Consider the following 8,204-nt stretch of genomic DNA (forward strand, 5'->3'; position numbering starts at 1 on the left):
TTAGTAGAGACGGGGTTTCACCATGTCTCTACTAAAAATACAAAAAATTAGCTGGGCATGGTGGTGCGTGCCTGTAATCCCAGCTACTCAGGAGGCTGAGGCAGGAGAATTGCCTGAACCCAGGAGACGGAGGTTGCGGTGAGCCGAGATCGCGCCATTGCGCTCCAGCCTGGGTAACAAGAGCGAAACTCCGTCTCAAAAAAAAAAATAAATAAATAAATAAATAAATGGTCATCTTTGTTATTGTAAAAATCTGGAAATGGAATCTTTAATACACACTACATAGTGCTTTTCACCATTTTTGCAACATCACTGGTAATCATAATGGAATTAAGGGTATTGTATTGTATTACATAGTCACATGGTAACTCCTAAAAGCTTATTTGCTTTCAAAATATGCAATAAACCATTGGTTTGGCGAATAGTTCACTCCAGCAAGTTTGGTTAGAGAATAGTCAGGAAAAACAAAAAAATTGACCTGAGGTCACCAACTTTTCCTTTTGAAAATAAAGTTAAAGAACTATAGGTTTGCCTTAATAAAAGATCCAGTATTTAATTTTTAAATCAAGTCGCTGATCTATTTCATTGTATTTTCTGTAAAAAACTACTCCTGTAGTTCTCCAAGATAATATAATTTTTTTTCTCTCATAACTATGGAAAAGAAAGGAGATTCAGAGTTTTGTAATCCAACTTCCAGTATACATACAGGTAGCAACTTCCAGACTTTGAAATGTAAATACCAAAAATGTTACAAATCTAATATTTGTATTTATCACATTCGCTGCCTTTTCAAATGGCTGATACATGGCTTTAGTTGGATTACTAGAACAGTAGAAGGTGGAGAAAATACCCCTCCATACCTTTCTGGAAAAACAAGAAATTAGCTACTTTTGCAAAACGCCGTGTGGCTGAAATTGATCCTGGATCCTGCATCCGGTGGAGAAAGCCCAGCAGCTCCTGAGACTGCTGGAATCTGGGAGTGTTCGCTCACCTTCTGATCACTCACCCCAGTTCACCCCAAATTCGCAGGCTCACAGGAAATGCGCTCTCCTTTCAAGAATCAACCAACAGCCCTCTTCCGATCTATTTTTGAGAATGGGAGAATTGCAAGCCCCCAAATGTCCCCGTCCCTTTCCAGGACACTCTTCGCCAGCCTGGGCTCAAGCCTCGGCTCTCCGCCTGCAGCAAGGAGGACGGTCACACGCTAGCCGGCACAACCAAGCGGGCCGCAGCCAGGGAGGAGAGAGACACTTGTGCGGAGCGTTACCTCCTCACCCCAGTACTTCTTTAAAAGCCTGAAACCTGCTGTCCGTGCCTTCCTTTTCTGGGAACACAGGAAACACTTGCCCGAGGCGCTTCCCCGACCTCTCCGGTGAGGGCCGCGCTGCCCCATGGCTTCCACTGGCCGCGGGTCCCTCACCACTCTCTTCCCCAACCAAAAGGCCCCTCCTTTCCTCAACCTGGTGGCAGTCCACCACCCCGGCATTCCCTTCTACCCACAGTGACTCCTGAGCCCAAAGCCGAGCTACAGAACGCCGCGGATCCGGGCAGCGCCGTCACCGGCGGAGGGAAGTCGCGGCTCCGGTCCAGGTTCGGGCCCTCGGCCAGTTTCAGGCAGAAGCAACGCGGGTGGGTGGGGTGGTGAGCTTCCAGAAGGGCATTCAGTCCCTGGACCCCAGCCCCGAGGGCGAGGAGGCTGGCCAGAAAGGCCATCAACAGTCCAGCAGCTCAGCAGCCGCCCTGCGCCTCGGAGCACCTCCTGGGCCCCCCTAGGCCCTACGGCGCTGCCTGGCACCGCCGCCCGGCGTCCCCGGAGTCCCTGGTGGGCGACACGCCCCTGTCTACTTCCCTACTTGTACGAGCGGAGCGGCCGTGCGGCCTCTCCCGGGTCCGTCGGTCTCGGCAACTTCACACGGCCACCATCACCACCCAGGCCCCGGCTTGCGATGTGCAAACAAGGGCTGGAGAATGTGCACCCGGGGGCAGGGACTGAAAGCGTTCAAGTTCACAAGGAAAGAATCCAAAGGCGCTTCCAACATTCCTCTGTGTTTTGCCCCCAGATCTTACTTTGACTTAAAGACGGTGGTAAGGCAAAGTCAAAAACAGAGCAGGGGTTGGCCAATTTCGAGGAAGTGGGTAGTGGATCTCTCTTTTCCTCCCTCTGGCTACTTCTCTACCTCCAGACTGGCAAGAGTTGAGGAGCTCCGAGATTGGGGGACCGCGGGAAAGAGCGAAGAAAGAAAAAAGCCCTACCTGCCCGGCCGGGAGCTTCCGCGCGCGCTCCCCTGGGCGCCCCCGGAGCTGCAGGGGCGACGAAGCCTCTCGCGGCCTCTGGGCCGGCAGCCTCTGAGTACCCAGCTCGCAGCTCGGGTCCACGGCCCAGCGCGTCGGCCCGCGGGCGCTGACTGGCCTGTGGGAGTCACGTGCAAGGGCGGGGCGGGGGAGCGCAGCACCGGCTGCACCTCTGTTGGGCGCCCGGCTGCGGGACCGTGCGGAAAGCTCCCCCACCAGGCAAAGTCCAGGCGCTGGGGTCTCCGCGGAAAACGCCAAAGTGTTACCGCCAGGGCTCGAGGCTTCACCCGCAGCCCAGCCAGGGGTCGATTGGGTTCGCTGTGGTGCCCAGGGTCAGCTTTATTAACGAGTTCCTTTTCCCCCTCCCCGCCCCGCTTCCAGTGGTCCTCATTCCGCGCGGTGGGCGAGGGGCGGGGCTAGCAGAGGGGAAGGTGACCTCTTGGGCTCAACTCCCGATCTCGTGTGGGGTACTGGGTCACCCGGGGTACCCGGGGCAGGACGCAAGTTTCTGGGCAGGGGTAATGGGGATCCACCCAGCACCGGACTCCGGGGAGGTTCAGGAGACACCCAGACTGCCTCCTTAAATCTGTGCGCAGAGACCGAAGCCTCCCTTTTGCCTTCCCAAAAGCCCAGGGAGATGATCGGGAGCCGAGGGTCAGCCCTCTGTTTATGTGTTTACGCAAAGTGTGCATCCCTTCCTGGGGACGCTTCTCATCTCCGGTGGCCTCCTGTCTTTTAATCTTTCTCCGTTTTTTCTGCAGCCTGCGGCGGCCGCTGCACCAATCCAAGGGACATAGCAAGGGCCGGGGAGCCCGGCGGTCCGGGGGCGCTCCTCCGTGAAGGGGGTTCTCCAGGGGCTGCAGTCCCCTCTCCGGAATGGGGGAGGGGAATGTGTCAGGCCTGAGTTGAGAGTCGGCGTCAGGGCCTGGAGGCCCCTGCGCAGCGGGGCTGCCAACCGGAGAGTCCCTCCGACAGGTCTAAAGGTTAATAGAGCAATCACAGGGCCCTATTACCGCGTAAAAATAACCCATCGATTACCGCAGCCTTCAGCCCCAGATAACAGCCGGCGGGTGGCTCCCAGGCTTTCGGTTAAACTTTTTTTTTTCGACCGCGTTTTTCTCTCCAGCAGAGGCTTCTCAAACCAGATTAGAGGGATGGGGGAGGGGTCGGGATACCACCCTGCACGAAACCCGTGTTGCTTCGAAAGCAGACTAGGGACGCCACCAGCTTCCGCAGCTGGAAATCAGTCGTGGATTCCCGGCCTGAGTGAAGGCAACCCGGGCTCTAAGGACAAGGCCGGGACTCGAAGCTGGGTAGAAGGAAACTCCCGGTGGGATCGTGGCCAACTCCCGGGGATTCTCAGGAAAATCCCAGAGGAAGAAACCAGCGCAGCTGCGCGGGGAATTCTCTTCTCTGAATGAGAGGTGCGGAGGCTCACCGGAGCCCAAACAGCGGAGAGGAAACTGAGGCCGCGTGGGCGCCCAGCGGCGAAAGGCCTGCGCGCAGGCTGGACGCACTGCAGCCTTCCCTCGAGACCCCGACCGGCCTGCGCCCCGGAAGCTGGGGCCGTCCATTTAGGGTTTCTTCTCCGACTTCCCCCAACTTCTAGCCTGCTCCTTAGTAGAGCTGGCGTCACGGTCCCGAGACGTGGGAACTTAAGGCTGAAGGGGTCTTGGGGATCTCGGAGGCCGGCGCTGGGGAAAAGCGGTCCCCGGAGCACTCCAATCTGCGATCCTTCGGACGCCTAGGAGAAGGAAGCAGACCCTTGCTCCGGATTTGAAACCCGCTCTCATCCTCGTGGGGGTGAGCGAGAGAGGCTCGAAGCCAAGGCCTGCGGCAGGGGCCTGCAAGGCCTTTCTGGAGAGTGGGAAGTCTGGGCCTGGGCGAGTGGGAAGCTGCCCTGGCCTCTGCTTTCTCTGAGGAAATCTTTGGCTCCAGCGCTGCCGAGTTCCCAGTCCCAGAGCTACCACCCGCGCGCGACCATCAAAGGGCGAAAACAGCTGAGTCTGAGGGGCCAGGCAGTGAATTTTCTTAGCAACAAGCCAGGGGCTTGGGCTTAGTGTCTGACGGGGCGCCATCTGAGCGTCCTCCCGACACCCAAGGACACCGGCCGCTCTCGACGCGGGCTTCTCCGAGCAGTGCGGGCTGGGCCACAGCGGGAGGTGCGGGGTCTTACTGCGAGCCTTCACCCTCGTCATCCTCGCCCTCCCTAAACTTCAATCCCCTCCTCTGTACACTGGTGGAGCTATAACAGGCTGTGTTGTCGGTGGCTGATGCCACACCGCTGGGCGGAATCGCCTGCTTTTGCTGGGTGCTTGCTGGCGAGGAACCCCAGATTCCCTGCTCCCCCGCTTCTGCCAGCCCCGGGCCACCACCCCTACCACCTCCCACCACCCCGGCCCTTTACCCACACCTTCCGCTGGCACTCCTAGTGGGCTGAAACCTGGGCTTCCCTGACCCAGGAATATTCACTGTCTCTGGAAGGCGCCTGGGACAGAAAATTTTGTTTCCTGAGGCTTCTTCCTCTAGGTGCAGCGCCCCAACTTTCTCCCCAAGGTCTCCGCTCAAGGACAGACCAGGGGTTGGCAAGCGGCCTGCTCTTTTGAGGCTGTTTCCTTTACCCTCCTTTCCTCCTTTGCTCCCCCCCTCCCTCCCTTAGGCCAAGCGGGAGCCGGCAGGTTGGCTGCACGTTGCCAGGAGCGGGGAGCATTTCAAGGCCTCGCTGGCCTGCCGGCTGGAGGAGGTTTATCGGCTGCCTCTCTCGGTTCCCAGGCTTTTCTCTCAATCCCGAGGCCGCTGGGAAGGGGGGCTGCGGGTGGAGGCTCTGAGGTCCGGCCTCTGGGCTATTTTTAAGGAAAATATGCCTGGGCTGGCCTGGGTAGAGTGGCCCAATCCCTATTCACGTCCTCTCTGGGCTTTCCTTTCCCATAGTCTAGGAAAAGAATTTAACTGTGAACGTCTTTGACCACCTTTTCTTCCCCCCCTCCCAAAAGCCTGGGTCTAATGACCCAGCGTCAGATCATCAGATTTTAGACAAATAAGAATTACTTAGCTGTACTGTACTCTTTAAAAAAAAAATCTCCAAGACAAGAGTAAATTACATCACCCTATCCCGTTAAGGATTGTGGGACTTGAGCTGGTCCAAACCCTAGAAGAAGCAAATTGTAGGCTGTGCATCATGTACAGAGGAATCTAAACTCTGGTTTCCCTCAAAATAAAAATAAACAGTGGATGCCGGAACTTGCAGTGAAACCATTGATGGTTTCCTAGTGTCGAGTTCCTGCGACTTTTTGGTGGGATGTGTCCGAGTTTGCTTTAAACCAAGTGCAACGTCTGAGACCATGATCTTGGCCGCTGCACCGCAACGAAAGCAACATCTGAAAAAAATTGGAGCCACCAAGGTTCCCAGAGTCTTATAATCGAAAACCAGAAATCCCCAGAGCGGGGACAACAGAAGTCAACCCTCGTTCTATGGAACGAATTCCTCCAAGATATGGACGCGCCTCTGCGGACCTGTCTGCGAGAGTTCCAGGCGGACCTTCAAGGTGACCCGCACCGAACGAATGCCGGGTCGGCCCCTACGCGGCCCTGGCTTCCCGCGCCGGGTCTGGGCGCCCGTCTGCGAGTCTCCTTCCCTGGGCGGCTCTAGGTCCTCATCTTCGCGGTCCGCGGTGCCCTGAACGAGCCGCCGCGGGCGCGGCGCCGAGAACTAGGGTGCAGAGCGGGACGCGTCCCTGCTGAAGGAAAAGTAGTGAACGAATTCAGCTGCAAGGCCACGTAGACCTACCTTCCTTCACGTCCGAAGGTCCGTGCCTCGGACACTCAGAATTCTTGGGGATGAGGGGTGGACGTAGAGCCCCCCGCCCTGTTTCCCCGGGAACCGTGCTCTGCACCCGGTTACAGATGACGGGAGAGGAAGGAGCAGCGCTTGTTAATGGTCTTGCTTTCGAAATTACTACTCTGAGTTGCAAAGCGAATACATGCTCTCCCTTCAGACTTCTGCAAGTGCTTCCGGGCGCTTCCAGCCCTGTGGCCCAGAGTTTGTGGCACACCCCCTCATATTTTATAGTCATTTCCAGATTACACAACACTTTCAAATCTCTTTTTTCTCTAGGGAACAACAAAATCATTAGCAAGAAGGAGGGAGAGAAGGTGTTATCGCCCTCACCTTACAAACCAGCACACGGAGGCTCAGAGAGGTTAAGGCATTTGTCCGAGGTGGCAAAGCAAGGGCGAAACTGCAGGCCTAGAACCGGCAACCCTAAATCTTAGTTATTTTTTTCCATTCTATTTAATATTGGCTTTCTATCATGAAAAACTCTTTTTTAAAAACTGTCTTTTAAGAATTTTTCTAAGTTTCCTTTAATGAGATGGTTGACATTTAAAAAATAAAATCAATGTTTAAAAAGTTTATATCTTGCCGGGCGCGGTGGCTCAAGCCTGTAATCCCAGCACTTTGGGAGGCCGAGGCGGGTGGATCACGAGGTCAAGAGATCAAGACCATCCTGGTCAACATGGTGAAACCCCGTCTCTACTAAAACTACAAAAAATTATCTGGGCATGGTGGCACGTGCCTGTAGTCCCAGCTACTCAGGAGGCTGAGGCAGGAGAATTGCCTGAACCCGGGAGGCAGAGGTTGTGGTGAGCCGAGATTGCGCCATTGCACTCCAGCCTGGGCAACAAGAGCGAAACTCCGTCTCAAAAAAAAAAAAAAAGTTTTTATCTCATAATCTAAGAGCCCACAGGAAGGGGAAAACAAGTGAAAAGGAATCTCTTAACATTTTTGCTGAGTTCAAGACAGATGCCAGAGACTTTTCGAATAGGGAGGGCCTCTTCAGGTCCAGGGTAGCTGAGGCCAGGACTGAAGCCTGCTCCCGGTGCCTGCAAGTCTAGGCAGGGGCTCCAGCAGGTTGAGGGGCACCAGCGCTAGAGACAGTGCCCACACCAGTGCCTCCAAGTATGCTACTTCTCCTGCTGCCAACCTGGCTCCCTCTCTCCCTCCTCATCCAAGGACCTGGGGACAACAGCAGCCCAAAAGAGTGGCCAACACCTACTGCTCAGGCCACTCACCACCCAGGCCCTAGGGGGTCTTGTTCCCAGACTGCAGGCTCTTTGAGTCTGTAAGGGGCCCTTTCCTTCAGGGACTGCCTCCTCTGGGATCCCTCTTGGTGACATAGGCCCCAATTCTTTCCCAGGTGGGGCCTCACTACTCCCCAGTTGGAGACTTCTGAAGTTGCAGTGCTGTTTGCTCTGACCCAGAGCAAGGGCATGGTTAACATCCTTGGACTAGGAAAATGATCTTGCACTTTATTCATTCGTCTATGCCCTCTGAAGTTATGAGGTAATTTATCTGGGGTTGGCTATCCACACACACACACACACACACACACACACACACACACACACTCGCCTCCCCTCTACACATCCCAAAAGGTATACTCTGTGAAGGCAGTGACCAAAATCCTGGTCTGCCCAGAACAAGGATTACAGTAGGTGCACAATAAATGTTGGGAAATTTTAAAAAGGCTGCTAATAGCATCCATCAGAGTTGCTGGGAGATAAAGAATGAAACATTCTCCTCAAGGGACTGGGTGCACAGGGTGCAGGATTGCCTTTTCTCAGAGTAGAACGCTGGCCAGGAGTGGAGGGTGTGCCCACCCTGGATGGCACGAATCCCCCGTGGCTTCACCCGCCAGTGGAGCTGCTACTGCCTACAAACCAACAGCCTAAATCTAGGCTGCTCCTAAGGACACCCTGGGGTCCCCAGGTCCTGGGGGCTGCAGGAAGAAGGGACTTCCTTGTGACAGAAAGGATGTGGGAGGTTGAGCTGGGAACCTGGCTAGATGCTTAGGCTGTTAGATTGGTGAGGGAGGCCGCAGCGCTCTGGGGGTGAAGCCTGACCAGCAGCCAGG

At 55.4% G+C, this 8,204-nt stretch overlaps 1 protein-coding gene across 1 annotated transcript in view; it reads right to left on the bottom strand.

Moving 5' to 3' along the window:
- GATA4 (GATA binding protein 4) overlaps positions 1-2,357 on the bottom strand; it is a 56,480-nt gene extending 54,123 nt beyond the window's left edge. Inside the window, 1 exon segment of the mRNA XM_032268355.1 lies at positions 2,254-2,357. The gene's annotated coding sequence lies outside the window, so the exon portion shown is untranslated.
- Positions 2,358-8,204: the final 5,847 nt, after the last annotated feature.

This window comes from Sapajus apella, unplaced genomic scaffold (genome assembly GCF_009761245.1).
Source record: "Sapajus apella isolate SASKATOON/1434 unplaced genomic scaffold, GSC_monkey_1.0 scaffold180, whole genome shotgun sequence".
NCBI lineage: Eukaryota > Metazoa > Chordata > Mammalia > Primates > Cebidae > Sapajus > Sapajus apella.